Here is a 26,445-nt window from a genome sequence, read left to right on the forward strand (position 1 = left end):
TCCACACTGAATAGTAGATTGGTAACTACTTCTTAACAAGTATTATCCATACACATTTTACATACCAACAAAAGAGTGAACTATTAATGATAGCTCTCTAAGTTTTTCTTGACAGGCAGTATTTTACTTCATTTGGGATTACAATACATACTTGGGGAAAAAGAGCTGCTACTTTTTCAAACTATTCTTTAATACAATAGCTAGAAACCTTCCCTTTGTAGCCTAAATTTGGCCTACAGACCTCTATTTACTTTTTAAGTGTTATTATTAAATTGGGTGCCAAAGTATAAAACTTGGAAGATTTTGCAATCCCCTCCAAAAAAAAAAATCCAAATTTATGGATTCTCTGATTCTAAAAATGTTGTTTAATAGTTAGCTAGAGGTGGGGCGCCTGGGTGGCTCAGTGGATTGGGCCACTGCCTTCGGCTCGGGTCATGATCTCAGGGTCCTGAGATCGAGTCCTGCATTGGGCTCTCTGCTCGGCAGGGAGCCTGCTTCCCTCTCTCTCTCTCTCTGCCTGCCTCTCTGCCTACTTGTGATCTCTCTCTGTCAAGTAAATAAATAAAATCTTTAAAAAAAAAAATAGTTAACTAGAGGTAAGTAGAGGCTGCCCCTTTCTTTACTCCCACCCCCAGAATCCTCCCTTGTCTACCTGGCCCATGGGCATCTAAGATTGGGAGCATGGCTCTAACTGCAGATATAGCCCATTCTCATGAAATCAGCTTTAGGCCAGACAGATCTTCTTTAGAACCACAGGTCTAGCTGACTCTACTGATGATGGGCAATTCACTTACTACTTTAAGCCTCAGTTAGTCCATTTTTGGCAAAATGGAAATAATTTTGTCTTTATCATAAGACTATTGTGAGGATTAACAGGGAAATTGCAAGTATTTCAAATGGTTGACAAATTTATTCAGTAAGTGATAGTTCTTCCCCTCTAATGGAACTCTTAACCAATTCAAAGACATTCATCATCTTCAATGTTTTGGCACACTTCTGAGTGACTTTACATGCAAGTGAATACACTAGGAGTGGTTGAGGGTAAAAAGCTGTGCATGACCCTTGCCTTCAAGAAGCATGTAAGCTAGGGCGCCTGGGTGGCTCAGTGGGTTAAGCCGCTGCCTTCGGCTCAGGTCATGATCTCAGGGTCCTGGGATCGAGGCCCGCATCGGGCTCTCTGCTCGGCAGGGAGCCTGCTTCCTCCTCTCTCTCTGCCTGCCTCTCTGCCTGCTTGTGATCTCTCTCTGTCAAATAAATAAAATCTTTAAAAAAAAAAAAAAAAAAAAAAAAAAAAAAAGAAGCATGTAAGCTAGAAGAGAAGGTATAACCTAAGAGCAAAATGAGGTGGAACATGATACCACCATACACCTACCTAAGAATGGCCAAAATCCAGAACACTGACAACACCAGATGCTGACAAGGTTGTGAATCAATAGGAACTCTCATTTATTGCTGGTGGGAATGCAAAACGGTACTGCCACTTTGGAAGATAGCTGGTGGTTTCTTACAAAACTAAACACCATTCAGCAATTGCTCTCCTTGGTACTTACCCAAAGGAATTGAAACTTATGCCCACACAAACACCTACACATGAATGGTTATAGAAACTTTATTCATAATTGTCAAGACTTGCAAGCAACCAATATTTTGACCCTCAGTGGACTAAAGGATAAACTATGATATACAGAGGCAATGGGGTATTACACAGTGACAATAAGAAATGAGCTATCAAGCCATGAAAAAACACGGAGATACCTTAAGTACATATTACTAAGTGAAAGAAGCCAATCTGAAAATGCTACATACCTGTAATTCTAACTATATGACATTCTGGAAAAGGCAAAACTACATACACAGTAAAAATATCAGCAGTTATATGTATAGATAGAACACAGATTTTTAGGGCAGTGAAAATATTCTGCGTGATACCATAATGAATATTTGTCCAAACCCACAGAACGATACAACATCAAGAGTGAGCCCAAGGTAAACTATGGGCTTTGGGTAGCTATGATGTGTCAATCATTTAGGTTCATCAATTATAACAAATGTAGCAACTCACAAGAGATGCTGATAATTAGGAGGCTATGCAGGTTTGGGGAAGGAGGTATATGGGAAACCTGTATCTTCCCCTCTGTTTTGCAGTGAACTTTAACTGCTCTTAAAAAAAAAAAAAAAAAAACAATAAAGGTGACAAGCAAAAGGGAAAATAAAAGGATAGAACATGATGGATGCAGAAGTAAAAAAAAATGAAATGACTGCGCTGAGATAACATGTGATTAACTAGTGTTACTGTATTTTGTACAAACCTTGGTGGTACCTTTCCTTGTGTTACCACCTTCCTCACCCTCACTTCCATCTCTGCCAGTACAGTGCAGAGAGAGGGTGGAGAATCAAGTCCAGGCTTCACTTAAAAAACTGAACATCACCAGTCTTCACAGATTCATTCACTATATATCCAGCCATGTTCTCTACAAAAAGAAACAGCAGCAGCTACTGCTGCTGTTTTAAGATAGGATGTCATACTTAGCTGTGGAATAACATTTAGAAGACTCTACTTTCGATCTGAGTATACATGGGGGGAAGAAGAAGGAGGCCAATTTTTAAGAACAATCTTACTTGTCTGATGGGACTCACACTTCATCTCAAACACAAATGTGCTATTAAGTGAATCTAAAATAACTGATACAAATCTCTCCACTGAGCCAGTGGGAAATTCCAACCTTTATAAGTTGGGAAGTGCTAAAACAGCAACCTTTTAGAAAAGAGTATCTATCTTTTTGAGCTGTTTCTGGGGAATTGCATATAAAGCATTCTGAAAACAAAAATACTTTCCTATTTTTCCAAGATCTGTTTTGCCAGCTTGATATGAGGCTGCCCAGGACAGATATTGTCATGGCTCAAAGTGTTTTCAGAATTATATTCGCAGTTTAAATGTTTTCCAATATGGTGTTTGAACATCAAAACCAAAACAGGCCTTGAGGAAATGGGGTGGGGGGAAGCATTCCTTAATTCTTTAGTTCCTATAAGATGTCTAAAGGAATTTATTTTCTCTACCAACATTCCTATCACTTAATAACTTGACAGAACTTTCTGAAAAATGTCTTTAGAAGATTTACATTTAGAAGAATGAGACACAACATTTTGATTGACTATAGTAAGCCACAAAGTGACATATTCTGATTGATTTTATACAGAAAAGAAAAACCATATGCTAAATGTTTCTGTCTTCCTATCGATGGAAAGAGTAGTTATTGGTCAAGTCCCAGGACTTTCAGAAATGGTTAAGCATCCAAGCTTCACTTTCTAGTTAAATCTTTGAGTCATTTGTCTGATGATTAATTCAGTTTTGTAAAACGATATTCTGGGGGCAACTAACTTAGAATAAGAAGCCAATGACAAAATTTTAACTTTACTGGGTTTATATTTTGGCATGGCTATCAAAAGATAACATTTAGAAGACTGTACTTTAGATCTGAATATACATGGGGGGAGGGAGAATTAAGAACATTTGAAGGAGGGGCACCTGGGTGGTTCAGTGGGTTCAGCCTCCCCTTCGGCTCAGGTCATGATCTCAAGGTACTGGGATCGAGCCCCACATCGGGCTCTCTGCTCAGCAGGGAGCCAGGGTGCCTGCTTCCCCCTCTCTCTCTGCCTGCCTCTCTGCCTGCTTGGGCTTTCTCTCTCTCTCTCTCTCTCTCTCTCTGTCAAATAAATAAAACTTAAAAAAAAAAAAAAAAAAGAATGTTTGGTGCATATCCCTAATATTTGGGTCTGTTATGGACTGAATGCTTTTGTCCCTTCTAAATTCATGTGTTGAAGCCCTAACCCCTAATGGTATTTGAAGATGGGGAGGTAATCAGAATTAGATGAGGTCATGAGGGTGGGGCCCTCATGATAGGATTATAAGGAGGAGACATCAGAAAGCAAGCATTTAGAAGACTGTCCTTTAGATCTGAATATACATGGGGGGAGGGAGTCTTCAGGGCACCTGGTGGCTCAGGGGGTTAAAGCCTCTGCCTTTGGCTCAGGTCATGATTTCAGGATCCTGGGATCCAGCCCTGCATTGGGCTCTCTGTTCAGCGGGAAGCCTGCTTCTCTTTCTCTCTCTCTGCCTGCCTCTCTGCCTACTTGTGATCTCTATCAAACAATTTAAAAAAAAAAAAAATCTTAAAAAAGAAAGAAAGAAAGAAAGCACACCTTCTCTGTCTCCCACCCCACCCCCACTCTGTGTGCATTCTCACACAGAAGGAAGACCATGTGAGGACACAGTGAGAAGGCAAAAGCAGTCCTCTGTAAGCCAGGAAGACAGTCTCTCCCAGAATCTGATCATGTTGGCACCCTGATTTCATACTTCTACCTAGCCTATGGTATTTTGCTAGGGCAAATTCCTAACACCGAGTCCCAGAAGAAAGTATCATGCTCTAACATCCTTGAGAGACATCTTTTGTGATGTGCGTGCCTGGCCCACATCCCTACTGATGACAAGGGACTCCTCCACCCACAGAGTACTGATGGGACGCACTTCCCTATTGGTAACTGACTGGCCTACAGGTAGACACCTCGTGAACTGCGCTGCTCTGAGCCATACTGGAGCTTGAGACAAAAGGAAAAATCAGTAATAGTGATCCTGTCTACACTTAGAATTTCAGAATTTGTTTACCATGGAATTTTTTGCATTAATTTTTATTTTGTTAGAACATTTGCATTGAAATAGTATTATCTGGATTATTGATCTTTTTAGGCATTGCCTTAAATTTTGCACCTGCAGCTTTATCACCTCACCTTAGTCTCATCCCTGCTGAAAAGCTAGGTGACCCCTAGCTTTGGGAAATGGTCTTAGAAAGACTGGCAAGGGATCTTAAACTGGTAGCCTTAAAACTACATTTGACCATAGCACTGTATGGGTATGTTTAGTTTTGCCATTAATAATGTTTAATTCAGGGACGCCTGGGTGGCTCAATTGGTTAAGCAGCTGCCTTTGGCTCAGGTCATGATCCCAGCGTCCTGGGATCGAGTCCCACATCGGGCTCCTTGCTCTGCAGGGAGCCTGCTTCTCCCTCTGACTCTGCCTGCCCTTCTGTCTGCCTGTGTTCGCTCTCACTCTCTCTCTCTCTTACAAATAAATAAATAAAATCTTAAAAAAAAAAAATAATAATGTTTAATTCAAATGTTTTTAAGCCAGAAATGCATTCTGCATATTGGCACTCCCTCACTCACTGTTAATCAAAACGAGGCCCAGCTCCTGAAGGCCTTTGGGCCTAACTCTGGCTAGTGAGTTGGAATGGTTACTGGGATTGAGAATGTGTAGTCTGGGACCCACTGATGCCACCGTATTCTGCACAAGGGCAAAGAGGCAGGAAAAAAGCCAACTACAGAAAGAAAAATGAAGCAGATGTGCAGAGAGGAGCAAAAAAGAGACCTCTAAGAGAGATTGGAGTGTAAGCTTGACTGTGCTGTCTTTGAACTTCCTACTCCCATCGCCCATGGGCAGCTCTAATTCTACCTTTGGTCTGAACCAAAAACCCACGTCCCCGCTCAGTCCCCCACCACTCCCGCCTCCTTCCTTCATGATGGCTCCTGGCCCGTGGGAGCTACCAATCCAAATCATGTCTCCTAATGAGGAGAAAGCATTTTCCTTTCTTACCTACCATATATTTACTCTGAAATGAGTAAATAACCAATTCACCAAGCAAATTCTGACCTGCACAGAGTACCCAACCTGTAAAAACAGCAGCCATTTGGGAGGAGGAATGCTTCTCCACTCCAAGTCTTTGTTGTGCAGTTCATAACCCCGTTGCACAGTGAATATAGTTAACGCTGAAAAACTGGCAAGCACGGAGAGGCTGGATGATGACAGCCTCCAGGAGCTATAAAGAAGGCTGCCCAGGCTCCCGCTGTGAATTACTGTTGTTATAATTATTCAGAATCAATTTTAATCAGGAAACAACACACCCATTTAAATAAAATGAAAATAAAAGCACCAGGAAGAAAACCAAAGTTTGATTCCAAGCAAAACTGAAGACTTCAGCCTCTACAAAGAAAACCTAATTCTGCCAAAATTTCGTACATTTTACATTTAATTTTGCTCTGATTTAAGACTGAATCTCCTGGGTACCAATGGTATGTAAAACACTGTTAACTCTGTGGAGGCAATTGTTAGTTTTTATAATAAAAAATGCATACTGCTTATACCATTATTGCTTAGGAAATTAGGGAACAGAGCTTCTAATGCCCTGAGCGTGGAATACTGTAGCAAACCACTTAACTTGCAATAATAGAGTATTGACTAGGTACAGTGATCTGTGAGACATGGCCACGGTCAGATTAAGCTACTATCACACTGGGCTCAATAGACCTTCTCCTAGAATACATTTATTCCACCTTAGCCAAAGAATTCCCAACAAATTAGCTATGAAAAAGCTTTCCAAATGGCTCTTCCTGTAAACTATATATCATGTTCCCTTTTTCACTTTGTTTTCAAATACTTAATTTAAACACTGACTTCTTTTCCCTCCTACCTACGAAATCTTTCAGACTTTGTAATTCTAAGCCCTTGATTTAAACAATATCTGAATTAAGAGGAGGTGTTTCTAAGGCTAATTTCATGTTTACCAAAGAAAATCACCATAGAAAATGCATGGGTTAGCATTTGCAGGTCTTGAAAGTATGAAAGAATAAGTTTAAGAGCGTTACAAGCCTTTCACGTGAACTATACTAGCCCAGTGGAACACACAAGTGCACAAGCTCTTTCTGAATACGGGCTGCAATCTATACCCCTCTCCCTCTCCGTCTCTTTTCTCCTCTTCCCCTCTCCGCCTCTCCTTTCTTCCCTCTCCTTCTCACACACACATCACATACAGTCACTCACTGACCCGCAGACTCTTCCTTATTCTCCAGTTAGTCGGCTGAAGCAATCTAGCATATTATACAGTGATAGGATATGGAAAGATATCTTCCGGTCCCTGTCGCTACTCTTTAATGGACACTGGAACATTTAATCTGAAGTCTCTCCTTTGCATTCCAATGCTGAAACCTGTTAGTGCTGTGGGCAGATCCTGAGCACCTGTGCCAGACGAGTTTAGGTAACAAGAAAAGAGATATCTCCCTGGAAAATGTGTCCAAGTTACAGGTCACAGGAGGAAAATCATCAGTGGATATCACAGGAAACAAAAACAGGCTGCTCACCCCATTAGGCATCTGCCTTTGGCTCAGGTCATGATCCCACCTGGGACTGAGACCCATGTCCAGCTCCCTGCTCAGTGGGGAGCCTCCTTCTCCCTCTGCTCCTCCCCCTGCTTATGCTCTCTCACTTGCTCACTCTCTCAAATAAATAAATAAAATCTTTTTTTTAAAGGGAGGGGGACAAAAAACTAGCATGCCCCCAAAACATTCCTGATGTTTTATTCCTTTGACTTCAGGCATTATCTACCTTCAAAAATTATAAAAATGTGAATCTTTGGAACATATTATTTGGGGAGAATTCTTCATGAGTCTCTCACATTCCTGTAAGTTTTCTGAGCAGAGGCACTGACAGTTTTTTCCCTAGACTATCTTGTCAAGGATGTTTGAATAGCAAACAGCCTTGGAAGGTGAACTCCGTTTTCCTCTGGGTCAGAGAACATATTTGTTTCCTGACCACTTTAAGAAAGAACGTCTCCCTCTAAGGCAAAGGTTAGTCAGGTTTCCCAACAGCCCTTTTAAAGAATTGGGGTTTCCTAAGCTTGGCATTCCTCAACTGTGACATAAGCCCAGTGCAAGGATAACATTTCCCTAAGCTATCCTCTGCATCATCCTCTTGGATGTGGGGTCTCCAGGAGCCAATAAGATCCTGGTGCTCTGCCTGCTGAGCTATAAATAATAAAGTCTTTTGTCTCCACCCAGGAGTCTCACATTTTCAGCTAACGTCTATGAAACTGCGATGGGCTGACTTGTTACTTTGCCAAGAGGGTAAAACTTCAGACCATCATAGTCCTTTGTGAATTAACATGTCACTCGAGTATAACCAACTCTACTCTCACAAGATTAACAAATTGCTTGACTCCTAAATTTCAATGGGTCTAAGCTGCTTAAAATACTCCCCAAACACTGTCACCACCAAGGAAATGCCTCACACGTGTCCATGAACCAATCTGTCAACTGCAGCGCTTACAGAGAATTGAAATGTTCTCCCTCTCTGTGCCAAGGTGTTTTGGGCTTCCCATCATCAACTGGTGCCCACATCCACCCTGTGAGTGGCCATGTCCATGCAAGGGCAAATCTCCAGAGAATTCTCCAAGATGCCAATTCCAAAGGTGCCACAACGGTGCTTAGAGACTTCCTTCTCTTCTATTCTGTGCCATACTCTGACAGGTAGGCAGGAAGTACCAATGCTGGGCATGGAATCCCTGAAGCCTCTCATCAGGGGAAAAAAATAAAAATCACAGCAACTTCTGACCATTGACCCATTAACCAGTGAACTCAAACACATTCCGTTGTATAAGGCAGAAAGGCAAAACAACACCCTCATCATTTTGCCTCTCCTCCTCTGTGTAACCTTTATTATAGCCAAAATCCTCCCTTCAATCAAACTAACAATCCAATGTTCTTAAATCAAAGGGTAAAGACAGATTCTGGGCAAGTATCTAAATCCTCCATTCATCCTATTAATAGTCTCATTACAAACCCATTTAGTTCATAAAAATACCTGCAGAGAATTATACCATTGAAAATGAGGGTGCCTGGCTGGCTCAGCTAGTAGAGCATGTGACTCTTGATCTCAGGGTCATGAGTTCAAGCATCACGGTCGGTGTGGAACCTACTGAAAAAAAAAAGAAAGAAAGAAAAAGAAAATGGAACACGAGTTGGATAACACTGTAAAAGAAAGCAGAAAGGGGGTGAAAAGGACAAAAAGAAATGGTCCAGACTTTATAGATACATGGAAAGAATGCACCTATGCACTGAATGAGCTCCTGGCAGAAAGGACAACATTGTCAAGGTCATCTTCAGCCTTGAGCACCTATGGAGGGCAATAGTTTTTTGCACGTGTACCCCAAGCTTTGAAACTGATCGTTCTTTTATTTAAGTGGTGATGCTTATTTGTATATTCAAATATGCTAACCAGTGAATATGAAAAGCAGTACATGTGAAACATAGGTGGAATAGAGTAATTGCTCAACATGAAGCTAACCCAAAACTGAGCTTTGTTATCTCTTGTTTTCTGTCTTCTTCCTTAGGTAAAGAAGAAAATGTAGACTTTTGAGGAAATAAGAGAACCATCTGGATCAGAACGCCTCCCAACCTTCACATTCAGTTCTGCCATCCAAACAAGGATTTAGAAGCACTTTTCTTAAGTCAGTAATTGAATGGTGCCTACCAATTTCTCCCAGAACTTGGCTTTTCTTAACCAGCCATTCTCCTACCTTTGTCCCTTTTGTTTTTTCCAATGAGAATAAGAAAAACTGGATGAATTGTACACAATCACCAGGATATCATGGGGGTAAAAGGTGTGTAATGAAGTATAAAAAATTAAAAAATAAAATACTGCTCAAGTCATGGCGTTTTCTGGGAAAAAGCCACAAATAAAAAAAAAAAAACACCATCTAGAAAGCTGACAGTTTTATAAATTGGTCCATAAGACAATAATGCTCATTTTTTCTTACTAGCCTAGAAATTGTTTAATTTTGACAGAAATGACCCAAGTAGCAAGGACTATATTTCTATAAGGAAAGTGATAAATATGGAAAAGTTAGCCAGGATGAATTTTTACCAAAAAAAAAATCAAAGGAACTAAGTTACTTCCAGAGAATGTACTGACATCTAACACAACTTAACAGTGATTTCTTGATGGAGATTTCTCAGGAAGGAGGTACCATCACCTAGACTTCTGGATCTTTCCACTACCCTGGTCCATTTCCTTTAACTCCCAGTTTGAGCCTAGAGCAGTCACTGAAACAATGTTCAGAATATACGCTCTTTGAGATTTAAGAATATGAAAATTTCCATCTGAATCTTAATCCTGAAAGAGGAGTTTTGAGAAAATCTCTCATCCTGATAAAATGGATTCTCCCAAGGCTGAATCTTTTGGGGGAGTAAGTTAAACGACTACAGAAATGCTGAGTACTCTGCAGGATTATGTATCATGAAGTCAACAGCACAGTTTGGGAGAGGTCAGTCTCAGATTCAACCCCAGCTCTGCCGTTCCTGCCCAGATGGCCTTGGGAAAGTTGTAAGGTAGCCTTAAAGCCTACTTTTGCTATCTCTGAAAGTATGAATAATAATATTACCAAACATGTTCCCCATGAAATAAAACTGGAATGATCAACCATAATATATAAACTAGAACTTAGCTATATGGCAGAATTGTCACAGGTCTCAAACAACTTTAAGACCAGCAGAAAGACCACCAGCGTGGAATAACAGCTACTTTGTGATGAGATAAAAAAAAAAAAAAATCCTTGCAGAAGAAAAAAAGGTGTTAAAGAAGAAAACAATTATTCACAACTACTCCTTCTGGATCTATTTTACTTCTCCAATCTCTAGAAGCTGTTGAGGCTTCAACTCCTACAAACAGGAGCTGACAGGTGATGAAAACAGGCTGAAAGCAGCAGCTGCAGGTCATGTAATCAGCACCGGCTGAGAAGCCCTAAAACCTTGCCCTGGCTCCCTGATGATCGGCTGTGCCTGGGGCACCCACTTAACCTCCCTGAGACCCTGAATCCTCAATTGCAAAATCAGAGATTGAATGGCATAGGTTCTAGGAGGTACTTTGGAGCTGATGAAAAACATTCTCAATTTCCACAATTCTACTAAATTAAACACACAGATGATCCAAAAAAGATTGCAAGTCAGGTTACCTTTCCCCCAGAGAAATTGAGCTTGCGTTGCAGAGAGCTCATGCCTTGTTTGGTAATAAGCATCCAGATCCACTGGGCTAGGCATCCAGGTGACCCACGTTTCTGTATAAATGCTTCTGCTGGTGCCAAGGGCTGCATGCAGCCTGGAACTAGAAAGAAAGAGATTAAACTGAAGGCACAAACACCTGCCTCAAAGCCTATAGGGAGCTCTAACCATCCTGACAGGCCAGTTGTGGTAATTGTCCTGTCTTATCCAATAAACCAGCTATTCAACCACTGAAAGGTTGATGCCTCCTGTCAGTTGACCATAATTCCAATCACCTCCATTGCACATATATGTTTTATTTGCATCACACCTGAGCCACCACAGAACAGGAGAGACCAATTAAACTATGATTAGCACATATGCCACCTAAATCTGACAAAGGGCTGTTCTCAATGAAATCAAAGAACTGTGTTAGGGAAAGCCAGATGATCACTTAGGTGTGAGAGGGTAGTACCAATGACATTGAGAATATGACACATACAGAAATAAATCTAAAAGAAATCAGACTTGTTGGTTATGTTTTCTATTTTAGTTAGTATTTTTAGTATTTTTTCTATTTTCTATTTTAGTTATATTAATTATATATGTTACTCTATTTAGTTGTATTTTCTAATTATGATTGCTATTGATATTGATGAAGAACTTTGATGGTGCATGTTCAGACAAAGGAGAACATTTCATTTTTTAAATTCCTGTTAGTAAATAAAGTGGCAAAGGAAGAGGATCATGTAGTTTCACTTATGTATCAAGTGACAGGTCATCTGGACATTAGTTTCTGGATACAACATCATCTGGACCACCAACGGCCAAACACAAATATAGGCAAGGTCTTTACCCTGACTGATACATTGTTCCAACTTGTCTCCCCAGCTGTGTTAGTTAGGGCAATGCTACTTGTTCTTAAAAATACAACCCTTATATCAGTGAAAGTGTTCCTGCTGAGTAAGACACTCTCCTCCACGTGGAGATTTAGAAATCCAGGGTCTTTTCATCTTGTGACTCCATCAACTTGTAGGCCTCTGGAGTCTCCTGTATCCAGGCAGACAGAGGTAAGGAGATTAAAAGAGATACTGCCATCTTAAAACTCTGGTTCAGGCAATCATACTTCTGCTCCTTTGCCTAAACAGTAACATGGCCACAACTCATGCAAGGAGGACCAGGAAATGTAAACCCCCAGGCAGGGAATTTCCTCCCGAGGTTGATCCTGTACCACACAAAGCACAAAACTAAATTTTGGTGGAGAGCTCTTCTCTCCTATAATCACAAATTCTCTTATGTAAACGGTTCTATTTAAGAACTGTTTTTAGATCCCCATTATTTCAGCTTCTACTTTATCATTGACTAGAAGTGTTATATCATAACCTCCTGCTTCCTCATCATCACTTATTTTATGTAGTATCGTGCTGAATGTGTTTTTCCAAGATATTGGGAGTTTATCCAACCAGATAATAAAGATACCTCACAGGTGTACCATTAGGTCCAGGTGTTACTATTAGGAACAGGAATACAGTACCATTGCCTTTCTCATGAGGAAAGAGAAACTACTGATTTGTCTTCACTTTTTTGGTTATCCTAGCTTTACATAGTATGGTGACAGACTGGTTAAAGTGTCTAACTCTGCCTCAGGAGCTTAGATCATCACGTGGGTCCAAACCAACTCTGCCATCAACACCAAGGGGTGGTCCACTCTCATGCCAAACTCAGGGTTATGGCTCACGGCTACGTTAACTGTGGGGGTATAGATGATACTCAGAGACTGTGGTACAAGATGATAGATGGCATGTGAAAGAAGAAAGAGATGGATTGAGAATGCCTTACTCAGCATATCACTTAAAATCTCAAACTCCTGAGGTACGTGGGTGACTCAGTGGGATGAGCATCTGACTCTTGATTTCAGCTCAGGTCATGATCTCAGGGTCCTGAGATCAAGTCCCAGGTCAGGCTCTGAGTTTGGTACAAAATCTTCTTGTCCCTCTCCCTTTGCTCCTCACCTTCCACTTCGTGATCTTAATTTCTCCCTTTCTCTCTCTCTGTCTCTCTCAAATAAACAAATAAAATCTAAAAAAATAAAAAATAAAAAAAGTCAAACACCTGCTGGGCTTACATTTCTTATTCAAAGTCCATCTTTTGTATCACCTTGATGAGTGATGGAGCACCCAGCGATGGCTAGACTTTAAGGGAAAAAGACCACAGACTGATAAATGTAAAAACAAATCCCAGGGGCACCTGGGTGGCTCAGTGGGTTGGGCCTCTGCCTTTGGCTCAGATCATGATCTTAGGGTCCTGGGATGGAGCCCTGCATCAGGCTTTCTGCTCAGTGGGAAGCCTGCTTCCCCCTCCCCTTCTGCCTGCCTCTCTGCCTATTTGTGATCTCTCTCTGTCTCTCTTTCTCTTTCTGTCTCTCTCTCTCTCTGTGTTAAATAAAATAAAATAACTTTTAAAAATATATTTTTTAAAAATCCCGAAACTTGTCTTTCATAGGCACAGCACTGAAGGAAGCAAGAGAATGTTCACAGACTAGGTGCTAAGAACCACCACTCCCCAGTTTATTAACACATTGTAATGGCAGTGTCCCTTTTGACCCTGAGTATAGCTAAGATCACCACGAAGACGCGTCTCGTGAACAGCACACTGAAGGAGCTTATGAAACAGGGAAGCAGGGAAGATGAGACCATATGACATTCAGCAGAGAGGGTGAAAGTCAGATCCTGCAATCATAAGTTATCACAATTAAAAAAAAAAAAAACGATTTAAAAGGAGTATTCTGATAATATTTGTTTTGATGAGATCATAATATTTGTGCCATAAAGGACAGACTCTGAGCTGCAGCTTTTGTCCAGGGTAGTAAATCATTAAGAATCTCTGAGCTTAGATTTTTAACTTCTAAAATGCATAATGTAAAGTTCTGTTGATTATAGAGAATCTGATTTTCTAGTCAGCATCCACCAAAAGCAGCAACAGAAAATGCCTCTCTAGCACAGTTCTGCTGACTTATGATCCCTACTTCGCCGACTCTCATCTGCTTCTAGGCACAGCTGTTTCCAAATGGAACAGCACTTTATGCAAACAGTACCAGCCTGGCTTCAGAACAAGAAAGCCCAGAGAATAGGAGTTGGGGAAATGAGTATTTTACAGTTGGAGCCAAGAATCTGGACCATCACCTGCGACTTCAGATACCTGTGATCTTCCATGGCTTGCTCTTTGCTGAAGTGCACTGCCTAAAGTAGATCTTAGAGAGCTGTTACGGTAACTCAGTTCTCTGGACCCTTGCAAACTTCTCTGAGCATGCCAAGGAGAGAAGCAAATCGAAGGATAATGAAGAAGGCTGTGGCATGCACAGCAAGCACTCCTCTATCTTTGCTCAACCTCACGGAGAAAACTACACCCAAGTTGATAATTATAAGATTAGAATCCACGGGAGTTTTGTTTTTCTATAGAGTTCAACAGTGCAACAACAACTAAACTAAGCCCAATGAATCCACTCTGTAGGATACTTGGAAGACAGTAGTAGAATGTCAAAGCCAACAAGATATGAGTCATCAACTGGAGTAGAACCTTTGGAAAACTAAGAGATGCAGACCCCTTAAAGAACAACACTCCCTTTGGGACCCAACAGAATGTTTCACAGTCACCAACCTCCTCCATTCAGCTCCTGGTTGCTGGCTCCAAACTGCCACAATCCTACGTCTTCCAAGACTTTCTAACGCCAGGATTTGATCCATAAGGCAAAGTATAAATTGTAATGTTTAAGAGCAAAGGCTTTGGAATAAGTTTGCCTTGTTCCATAACATGGCTTCACTACTTACTGTGTGATTGTCAATAAGTAACCTAATTTCTATTAAGCCTAATTTCATACATGGGAGAAAAAGAGCTGAAGATACACATTTTTTTAAAGATTTTATTTATTTGACAGAGATCACCAGTAGGCAGAGAGGCAGGCAGAGAGGCAGGCAGAGAGAGAGGAAGGGAAGGAGGCTCCCCGCTGAGCAGAGAGTCTGACACGGGGCTCTATCTCAGGGATCCTGCAACCATGACCTGAGCCAAAGGCAGAGGCTTTAACCGACTGAACGATCGAGGCACCCCAAGATATACATATTTTTTAAGTTAACAGTAGTTATCTCTGGATAGAGGGATTAAGCATTAAATTAGCTTTATTTAGGGGCACCAGGGTGGTTCAGTTTATTAAGGGTCTGTCTTTGGTTCAGGTCATGATCCCAAGATCCTGGGATGGAACCCTGCATCGGGCTCCCTGCTTGGTGGGAAGCCTGCTTCTCTCTCTTCCACTCCCTCTGCTTGTGTTCCCTCTCTCACTGTCTCTTTCTCTGCCAAATAAATAAATAAAATCTTTTTAAAAAGTTTTATGTATCTGCATTTTCTAAAAATGTTTGCTATTGAACTTATATTATCTTTATAACAAAAAAAGCAAACATTATATAATAGTAAAGTTAACTAAGGAAATTAGAACTTAAGTGAAGTAATTTTTTTTGTTTTGTTCTGTTATTAATTTTTTTTAATTTTTTTAATAAACATATAATATATTTTTATCCCCAGGAGTACAGGTCTGTGAATTGCCAGGTTTACACACTTCACAGCACTCACCAAAGCACATACCCTCCCCAATGTCCATAACCCCACCCCCCTTCTCCCAACCCCCTCCCCCCAGCAACCCTCAGTTTGTTTTGTGAGATTAAGAGTCACTTATGGTTTGTCTCCCTCCCAATCCCATCTTGTTTCATTTATTCTTCTCCTACCCCTTTAACACCCCATGTTGCATCTCCACTTCCTCATATCAGGGAGATCATATGATAGAAGTAATAGTTTTAATAGAGTAACTCTCAATGAATCCAAACAACAGTCAGATTCCAATTTTGTTCCTCTAAATGTTATAAAAAATGCCAAAAGTCAATTCAAAAATCAGTAAATAAATGCAAACAAAACCACTGCAACAAAGTAATAAATTAATAATAATTCCCAAAGAAGGGAATCAGCTTAAGTGGGCAATCTCTGGCAGACACAACATATCTTGTGATTGTCCATGAGAAAATTAATTAAGCACTGGAAAACAACTGCATCAGTCCCTGCTTTCAAGGTGACTTCAATATATTTTGAATGACAAGACTCAAATATATCATTCTAAATAAAGTGGAGGATATGCCTCCAAAGACAACTCAACTGAGCATGGGAACAGTGGCAGTGTTGCATGAAAATAATACTAATTCAACTAAAGAAAATGTTCCACAGCCAAATGTTGCTCTGTTGTTCTGCCCCACATAGCTGTAGAGCCACTCATCCCATAATCATAACTCAATTATCTACCAGAAGAGTTATTATATTCACTTGTGTTGAAGAAATCCATTCCAACTACTAGTGTTTCTCAATCTAAACTCCAAATTAGGGGCGCTTGGGCGGTTCAGTTGGTTGGGCTTCTGACTCTTGGTTTCAGCTCAGATCATGATCTCAGGTTCGTTGGATCAAGCCCCCTGTCCCTGTCAGACTCCCTGCTGAGTGAGGAGTCTGCTTCTCTCCCTCTGTCCCTTAACCTGCTCATGTGCTTTCTCACTCACTCTCTCTCTCTCTAAAATAAATCATTTTTTAAAAGTTAACTCCAAATTATAAATATAAGCAAGAACACCAAATAACAAAACTTATGAGGAAAATTAACAAATGAAAGAGACACTAGGTTGAAAGTCAAAATAGCCAATCCCTGTAAACAGAGCATATGAACAGTACTGAATAGAAATTTAAATATATAATAATTATCACTAAGAGATTTGATATATCAAAAGAGCTCTGTGAAAAGCAATCATCAGTCTGAAAATTAAAAATATGATTTTTAAGATTTTTTTTAAAACTAAATCAGCCAAATACCAAAAGGGAGATCAACTAAAACTGAATTAACAACTGAAAATCTACCAAAGAAACAGAAATTATGAGACAACAAGAGTCATAATAGAATTTAGATCTTACTTCTTTCAAGACAGACTTTAGAAAAATAGGATTTGTCATTCTAGAAGAATGACAAACATGGAGAGGGAATACAATGAAAGAAATAAAAGTCCGTATTCCTTGACCTAAAAAAATCTTCCACAGGACATGGCCCACTGTGGAAAAGATAGCTGGTTGTCTACCAATACCCATTCTCCTTGTCTTCTTTTAATAGAACCCCTGAGAATTTTAGCTAATCACAGAAGACCTGGTGAAATAATTTTTCACCCTCTCTTGCAAACTGGTCTTGTGACAAAATTCTAACCAATAAGATGTGGATTAAAGTGATAATATGCAATTATTAGTCATTCTCTCCCTTTTTTTTTTAAAGATTTTATTCATTTATTTGACAGAGATCACAAGTAGGCAGAGAGAGAGAGAGGATGAAGCAGACTCCCCGGTGAGCAGAGAGCCCGATGTGGGGCTCGATCCCAGGACCCTGGGATCATGACCCAAGCAGAAGGCAGACGCCTTAAACCACTGAGCCACCCAGGTGCCCCTTTAAGTCATTCTCTTAAAGAAAAGAAGAATGCCACTTTGCCATCCCTCTATCTATTAGCTTAAATATAAATATAATGGACATGGTTGTTTTAGACCAAAGATCACCAAAAATAGCCATGCCCATTTGTTTACTGATTGTCAACAGCTTATTTTCCAGTTCAGTGGTAGAGCTGCAAGGTTGCAATAGAAGCCCTACGGGCAATTAAGTCTAAAATACTTATTATCTGTCCAGTTACAGAAAAAATTTGCCAACACCTGGTTAAAATTCAAAGATTGACAACGTATGTGTTGGTGAAGAACAAGAAACAACTAGAATGCTCAGGCATTGCCCGTTGAAGTGTAAAGTATTACATAACTTTCTAATACTGTTGAAACACAGTGTTAATAATGTTTTAATGTTAAAGCTATAATAAATAATATATTATATTATATACATATAATATAATATAAAGTTATAATATACAGCTACCTTGGGTTTTTTAAATATCTTATTTATTTATTTCAGAGAGAGAGTGTGTGTGAGAGAGAGCATGAGAAGGGAGAGGGTCAGAGGGAGAAACAGACTTCCCACTGAGCAGGGAGCCTGATGTGGGACTTGTTACCAAGAGTCTAGGATCATGACCTGAGCCGAAGGCAGTTGCCAACTGAAGTACCCATGTGCCCACAGCAACCTTATTATACAGAAATTCCACACATCTGTATATTTTCAAGATAACTGGGGGGGAAAAAAAAAAAAAATATATATATATATATATATATATATATATATATATATATATCTCCACAAAAGACATGTTCAAGACTGCTCAGAGCAGTTTTATTCATTATAATCAAGAGTGAATAAATAAACTGTGATATATTCATGCAATGAAAAACTACATAGCAATAAAAAGGAAAAAATTACTGCTACACCAATGACATAAATGGACCCTAAAACATACTGATGAGTAGAGGATGGACACCAAACAGAATTTACTGCCTGCTTTCACATATATGAAGTTCAAGAAAAGGAAAAATTAATTCATGAGGCTAAAAATCAGAATGGTCAATATCTGCAGTTTGTGTGTATTGACTGGAAAGGGCACAAGGAAGCTTTTTGGGGTGTTAAGAAGCTCTATAACTTGAGCCTGGTGGCGCTTACACGCATCTACATTTGTAAAACTTCAGCGAGCTATGCATTTAAAATTTGTGTACTTTACTGCATACATGTTATAACTGAATAAAAATAAAATTTAAAAAGCTGAGGTAAACAAACAAGAAAGATCAATGTATCTTTTGCTTAATACAAGAGAGTTATTGTTGATGAATTTTTTCAAAGCAACAGACCAAAGCAGTAGATTGAATACATTTTCTGAAAATGCAGACTTAAAAATATAATAGGTCACAGCTACTTCTTTCAAGATATGTCTCCAAAGGCAAAGGAAAAAAAGTAAAAATGAACTTTTGGGACTTCATCAAGATCAAAAGCTTCCGCACAGCAAAGGAAACAGTCAACAAAACAAAGAGGAAACCCACGGAATGGGAGAAGATATTCACAAATGACACTACAGACAAAGGGCTTAAATCCAAGATCTATAAAGAATTCCTCAAACTCAACACACACAAAACAGATAATCATGTCAAAAAATGAGCAGAAGACATGAACAGACACTTCTCCAAAGAAGACATAAAAATGGATAACAGACGCATGAAGAAATGTTCATCATCATTAGCCATCAGGGAGATTCAAATCAAAACCACATTGGGATACCACCTTACACCAGTTAGAATGGCCAAAATCAACAAGACAGTAAACAACAAGTGTTGGAGAGGATGTGGAGAAAGGGGAACCCTCTTACACTGTTGGTGGGAATACAAGTTGGTGCAGCCACTTTGGAAAACAGTGTGGAGATCCTTAAGAAATTAAAAATAGGGGCACCTGGGTGGCTCAGTGGGTTAAGAAATTAAAAATAGAGCTATCCTATGACCCTGCAATTGCACTACCGGGTATTTACCCCCAAAGACACAGATGTAGTGAAAAAAAGGGCCATCTGTACCTCAGTGTTGATAGCAGCAATGCCCAGTCACCAAACTGTGGAAAGAACCAAGATGCCCTTCAACAGACGGATTGATATAGAAGATATGGTCCATATATACAATGGAGTATTACGCCTCCATCAGAAAGGATGAATACCCAACTTTTATATCATCATGGACAGGACTGGAAGAGATTATGCTCTGTGAAATAAGTCAAGCGGAGACAGTCAAGTATCATATGATTTCACTTACTTGTGGAGCAGAAGGCATTACATGTAAGACATTGGGAGATGGAGATAAGTGAGTTGGGGGAAATTGGAGGGGGAGACAAACCATGAGAGACTGTGGACTCTAAGAAACAAACTGAGGGTTTTGGAGCAGAGGGGGTGAGGGGTTGGGTGAGCCTGGTGGTGGGTATTATGGAGGGCACGTATTGCATGGATCCCTAGGTGTGGTGCATAAACAATGAATTCTGGAACGCTGAAAAGAAATAATATAAAATGAAAAAAAAAACATTAACAGCCTAGAATAAGAGATGAGCACTTCTAACTTATGAATAAAAATAAATCCACCACAGCAATATTCAACACATATTACAAAGTTTAGTGAGAAGAATAAGACACCAAAAATGCACACAGAAAGTACCCATTCATGTAACATTCAAGAACAACCAGATTTTAAGTATGGATATCAGGAACGCATGCTTAGATGATAAAGACGTGGGAAAAGAGAGAAGCAAGTCTTATTAATTCAGGAGAGTAATTACCTTAGGCAGTAATAAAATAAAACTTCCCTGTGATAAGGAGGTGATGGAGGAGAGGGGCTTCTGGCATGCTGGTTATGTTATTTCTCAATCTACATGAAGAGGACACCGGTGTTCATGTCATTACTATGTTAAATGGTACATGTATTTAAGCATATCTCTCAATGTATGCTCTATTTCACATAACCAAAGGGTTTAAAACAAAGTAAAGATATAGAGGATTAGAATGGCAAAATGGTTCGTTTGCTATTACTTGCATGTTATTTCTTCATATATAAGTATGAATATTATATTCATAGACACAGTATTAGAGATATGTTACATATGAATTGCATAATACACATTTTTTATATATGTATGTATGTGTCTGTGTGTACATACCAAACAGAGAAGATGTAATGTATTCAAACGCCTATAAAACCTGTTTTCAAAAGTCCATCACATACTTGACTAGAAACGATTTCATCTTTGTTGCAGATTAGTGATGGTTGTGAGTGTCCCACGTCTTCAGTTCCCAAGATGAAGTTTGCGTGTGTATGTGGTTATACTGTCATTATTGGGTGTATGGTAAGGGGTGGGGAAGACAAATCAGCTTTTGGTTCATATGTAGCCAGGCATAAGGATTCACATCCATCCCCACCCAACATAGGACAGCACATTACCCTGAAAGCCTAGACTTTGATGTGGATTCAGTAAGTGAATGGAACTCTGGATTGTCTTTCTTACAGAACAGTATGAGAAGAAGGGTGCTCTGAACTGTTCGGTAGCCAGTGGATGAAGTAGGGCAAAGATGGCTAGCAGATCACCTTTTTACACTTCCTCCCTAGTGTGGAGTTATCTCAGAGAACCCAGGGACTACATTTCCCAGTTCCTCTTACCCTTAGTGGTAGTCATGCGACTAAGCTCTAGTCAATGAAATGTGAACAAAATTGATCACCATAACTTCCAGACCTGACACATCGAGACCCACACACAGTACTCTATCCATATTCTTTTCACTTCTCAGCTGGCTGGAATGGAGGTGATCCATCAGGGTGACCTTGAAAACTATTTGTTGAAGAGAGCAAAGCTCCCAATAGCCCAGGTCTCTGAATAACTGTATGGATGCAGGTGACCCCTCCTCGAAACTTTTCAGCCACACAGTATTCTTATGCGAGCAAGGATGAACTTCTATAGTATCTGAGCCATTTTGGGTCTATTTGTTAGGCTACACTAATCAACACAGGGAATAGTAATAGTAACAGTATCTACCCCACAGTGTGGTTGTAGAGCTTAGATGAAATCATGAAAAAAAGAAACTTAGCCAGTGCCTCACACGTCGTAAGTGCTGTGTGTGTGTTAGCTTAGTAAGTACCCAGGAAATTATGACAAGGATTTTCGTCTTCGAAATGATTAAGTTTAAGGAGATGTGCTGTTCAAAATAAAGGAAAGTGATGGATGACAGTCTACTCAGCCCATTTCTTCCAGTTAGTCACTCCTTCCTCCAAAAAATCCTCTGGGCTTGGACATATGAGTAGCACAGTAGGCAACATAAGCACATTGGAGCAATAAAGCTGTGGAACAAGCTCAATATGCTAACCATCAGGGACAATAAGGAACCAGCTGGAGGCTCCGAGATTAGTCCCTAACATGAGTGAACAGAAAGAAGGGACCCCTATGTATATAGGTGTGCAAAGGTGGAGTTATTTTCTGCATTCTGCTTTCCTGCTTACAGCGAGCACATGGGTGGGTACACATGTGCACACACAAATACACACACTGACACACAGACGGCTGCACTGCAAAGAGTATTGGTGATGTTATTGATGGGTCTCTCAAATCATCACTAAAACAAAAATAAGCTGTTCACTTCACAGCTGGAGTCAAATGGAGTGATGACAGTTGTCTCACCCTTCTTTGATGATAAATGAGCCTTCCCCTGCTTACTCGGGTCCTTGACCCAAATTCACAGTTATTCCAGTGACCCAGGCAGACCTTTGAGAAGAAAAAAAGCCACACTCACAAATGCCTAATGAAGCTTGTCCCAACTATTACTATTGTACCCTGTCATTCTAACTATAATTGATTTGCTAAGGTAGCTTTTTTTTTTTTTAATAATCAGGCTAGCAGACAAAAATACCTAATATAAATTAAACACATTTCTCTCTCTCATTCTCATTTCACCAGCCCTACTACCCCATGTTTCTTTTAAACTTTCTATGAGAGTACATTCTCCTCTTTTATCTTGGAGGTAAGCAAATAAGCGTCTGGCCTTTAAGAAGATCTTTGGAAGAATCACGTAAAGAGGACTTCATCCCGTTGACAATCTTTATCTTAAGGCACAAATTTTGGTAGATCGAAGGTGACCATCTAGAAAACGGTTTGGAAACCGCATCAGAGCTTAGTAGGAGAAAACACCATGATCAAGTAGCAATGCCTACACAGAGTGCGGTGGCGTGTAAGACTATATTCCATGCATTTATCCTCCCTAGGAGTTAAAGGAGACTAATACATCAAAAATTTCCAGAAAGCAAGATACCTAGCCTATTGTGTAGGTACAGATACAGCTATAGGCAACAGATATTAAAATCTGAATCCTTTGAGGAAGATAATAGCAACCACATTTCAAAGCACATTCCCTGAAACTGCTTATACTTGTTGGTTGTTCCCCACAACCATCTACTTTAAACTCCTTGTGCTGCAAGACACAGGGATAAAATTCAACAACTTACTCAGGGAAAAAGGGAAAAAGGGCTCTGAGAAGTAAGGGCCCGAGATTTCTATGTTCCTTTCAAGAGCCAAACTCCCTGAGAGATCCTCGAGCCTGAGATTTTCCTGGAAGCCATGTGCTTTGTGGTTGCCTGGATGTCTTTCTTCAACAATGGAAGGGTGTATGTTAACAGCCTGTAGTAACAAGACTCCATTATTGCCAGAACATAACACCTCAAAAGGACTCCCAGCTACCCAGAGGTTGCAGAGAGTTCCATTTAGCACCATCTTTGTGAGGCGTGAACACCTGACACAGGATGAAAGTGGAGGAGCCGGCCCTGGGGAGGAAGGGCTTTTTCCCTTTCAAGTTTCTGAACTCTTCTAGGTCTGTGGAGGTCCAAACCACAGAACCAAGGAAACTCAAAAGCAGAGCAACAAAAGGAGATAAAATCAAAAGCGCCCTCTCCAATGTACAGCTCCCGCTGTTCTGCTTTCATTACACACCAGCGTCGTCTGAATGGACAGCAGCACCTCAGCTTCCTCATACAAAGTCAACACACTGTATTGAGGAGTGTGTACAACTTGCAAAGGAGCAGACTGGCTGCTGGCTAAATTCTCCAGTCCTTTTCAATCTCCCTCCAAGCTTTTTTCCCTCTGTGACGCTGGGAGCCAGGGCGTTTTCTTTGTCCGGTGACTATTAGGTTCCTTTGGGATCTTTAGGAATACCGTAGACCCAATCGCCACCTCCACCCATCCCCATATGGCCGTGCTCTCCCTGAGAACTGTCCTATAATTGGGACCTTTCTTTGCCCACATAGCACACACATCCTCTTCTTTCCTCTGGGTCCCATTCTACCTCTAATTCTTTAAAGGTATTTATGTTAGCCAAAGCTCTCTGGGTTGTAGGAAACAGAAATTCACTCCAGACTAATGGAAAGGAACTTCCAGACATCATGGAACTAAGTTAGCTCACAAAAATAAAGCAAGATCCAGGTTTTCCGGGGCCCACAGATTTAAAAGTAGAGAAAGGATGTCTTTTCAATTTCAAATGCAAAATTAGGCATGAAAGTGAGTATCAAAAAAAGAAATCACAGCAAACTGCAAATTTTTAAATGTTGACAAATGTCACAAATATGACAAAACCCAGAAGAATATCCTAATGTTTTTGTTAATTAACCGGCTGATAACACTTCTGTAATAACTTTGTCCTACTCCTTTTATCTCCTTGCTCTTTGATCACCTCTCCATATGACAATAATTTTTTACTATAACTTTCAAGGGAGTTAAAAAGGTAGTTCAGTCTTTCTTCTAGCATAGTGATCAAAATTCATTACTGAAGGGGGGGATGCAGAAAACAAGCAACAACACACACAGGTGTACTCCTGTCCGTCCTGACTCTTTTAAGACAGACACTCTGACAAATCATAGTTTGCATGATTCACAAAAGAAAAAAATATATGGTGCATTTAAATTTTCTAAATTACATAATCAAACATGTTCCTCCATATTTCCATTTTGATTAAACATCAATAAGTACTGAATCTTCCTTTTATAATTTTCTATTTCTGATCACTAAAATGTACAAAATTCTTTCAAGTCTTCCTTCTTCATTCCCCTCATACATTGGATGCTAGGAGCTATCCAGTATGTTTCTGTAATAACCAGATCACATTCCCCCCCACCCTTGTCTTCCCTGCAGGAAATTGTGGACTGAGGGGAGGGAAGGAGAGGTGCAGAGTGGAAGCAGAGAGCGCAGCATGGAGGCTCTTGAAACCATCTATGCAGTAGGTGATGTGATTTAGACTGAGGCAGCGGTGGTAGAGACTGTAAATGATCAGACTCAGACTTACTTTGACAGTAGAGTCAGTATGATTTTCCACTCTGATATGGGAGACAAGAAAATGAAGGTCAGGGGCACCAGGCAGACTCAGTCAGTGGAGAATGTGACTTTTGATCTCAGGGTTGTGAATCTGAGGCACACGTATAATGTGGAGAGATTACTTAAAAATAAAATCTCCAGTGGGGTGCCTGGGTAGCTCAGTCTATTGGGCAACCCACTCTTGGTCTTGGCTCGGGTCATGATCTCAGGGTCCTGGGATGGAGCCCCGTGGTGAGTTTCATGCTCAGTGCAGAGTCTGCTTGGGATTTTCTCATTCCCTCTCCTTCTGTGCCTCCCCCTGCTTATGTGTTCTCTCTCTCTCAAATAAATAAATGAATAAAGCCTTTTTAAAAAAATAAATAAGTAAGTAAAGTCTTCAAGAAAAGAAAGTGAAGTTTAGGGCAATGCCAAGTAGATACATGACCACTTCCACACAGGGTTATTCTGAGCACTAACTGAATGAAGGCTTGTAATCATGCCTAGCATGATGCATGGAACAAAACTGGAGCTCAATAAACATTAGTTAAATCTGAACCTTGTTTAGATTACTTTAAAAAGAAATTTTTTAAAGACCTTGAGGAGAATAAATTGTATAGCAGGCCCTGTATCATTACTAACTTGACTATTAATGATGACAGCAAGGATCTCTGAAAATTTCTCTCACTGACCCCTGCAAATCTGCTTAAGACAAGATAGGATAACAAAGCAGGCAAATATTTAAAATAAGATATTGCCCCAAAAAATCATGTAGAACACAATCCTATATTTACCTAAGTAAACACAACTCACACAGGGGCACCTGGGTGGCTCAGTGGGTTAAAGCTTCTGCCTTCAGCTCAGGTCATGGTCTCAGGGTCCTAGGATCCAGCCCCACATCAGGGTCTCTGCTCAGCAGGGAGCCTGCTTCCTCCTCTCTCTTTCTCTCTCTCTCTCTCTGCCTACTTGTGATCTGTCAAATAAATAAATAAAAATCTTAAGAAAAAAAAAAGAACACAACTCACATAAAAGAAGATATCTAGGGTGGTCACTTCAATGAAAATGAGGAGCTACCAAAGTCTAATTCTGATGAAACACGCTGGGGATTTTGGATTACCAATCATGGTGACCTCAACCCTCATCCCTACACCTTTTTTAATTCCTATTGGCTATCCAGCTTTGAAATTATACCCTTGTAGACAATAATTTTTAATTTGAGAAATTATCTTTTATTACTTTATTATATTTTCATTCTTTTTTTTAAGTAAGCTTCATGCCAAACATGGGACTTGAACTCATGACCCTGTGATTAAGAGTGTTATGATCTACAGACTGACCCAGTCACTAATTTGAGAAATTCTTATTTCAAATCCAAACATTAAATGAAACATTAATAGGGCACCTGGGGGGCATCTGGGTGGCTCAGAGCATTAGGCATCTGCCTCCCGTTCAGGTCATGATCTCAGGATCCTGGATCAAGCCTGGTGCCAGGCTCCCTGATCAGCGGAGAGTCTGCTTCTCCATCTGCTCCTCCCCCACCCCCTGCTCATATTTTCTCTTTTTCCCTCTCAAATAAATAAATAATCTTTCAAAATTAAAATAAATAAATTAATAAATAGGGTGGCACCTCGTTGGCTCAGTCAGTTAAGCATCTGACTTGATCTCAACTCAGGTCACGATCTCAGTGTTGTGAAGTCCAGCCCCACATTGAGCCCCACATCAGGCTCCACACTGGGCATGGAGGCTGCTTAAGATT

General features: G+C 40.2%; 1 long non-coding RNA gene across 6 annotated transcripts in view; it reads right to left on the reverse strand.

Annotated features, from left to right (window-relative positions):
• The window catches only part of LOC101688007, a 72,714-nt gene that overhangs the window by 26,212 nt on the left and 20,057 nt on the right, over positions 1 to 26,445 (reverse strand). For 5 of the 6 annotated variants that reach the window (XR_006605418.1, XR_198364.3, XR_006605417.1 and 2 more), the window contains exon 4: positions 10,836 to 10,984. This is a non-coding gene — a long non-coding RNA (uncharacterized LOC101688007). Of the gene's footprint in view, positions 1 to 8,686; positions 8,801 to 10,835; positions 10,985 to 26,445 lie in introns of all 6 variants that reach the window. The other variant, XR_006605419.1, reaches the window with a different exon arrangement.

The sequence above is a fragment of the Mustela putorius genome, unplaced genomic scaffold, assembly GCF_011764305.1.
Source record: "Mustela putorius furo isolate JIRA1106 unplaced genomic scaffold, ASM1176430v1.1 tig00000145_pilon_pilon_pilon, whole genome shotgun sequence".
Classification (NCBI taxonomy): domain Eukaryota; kingdom Metazoa; phylum Chordata; class Mammalia; order Carnivora; family Mustelidae; genus Mustela; species Mustela putorius.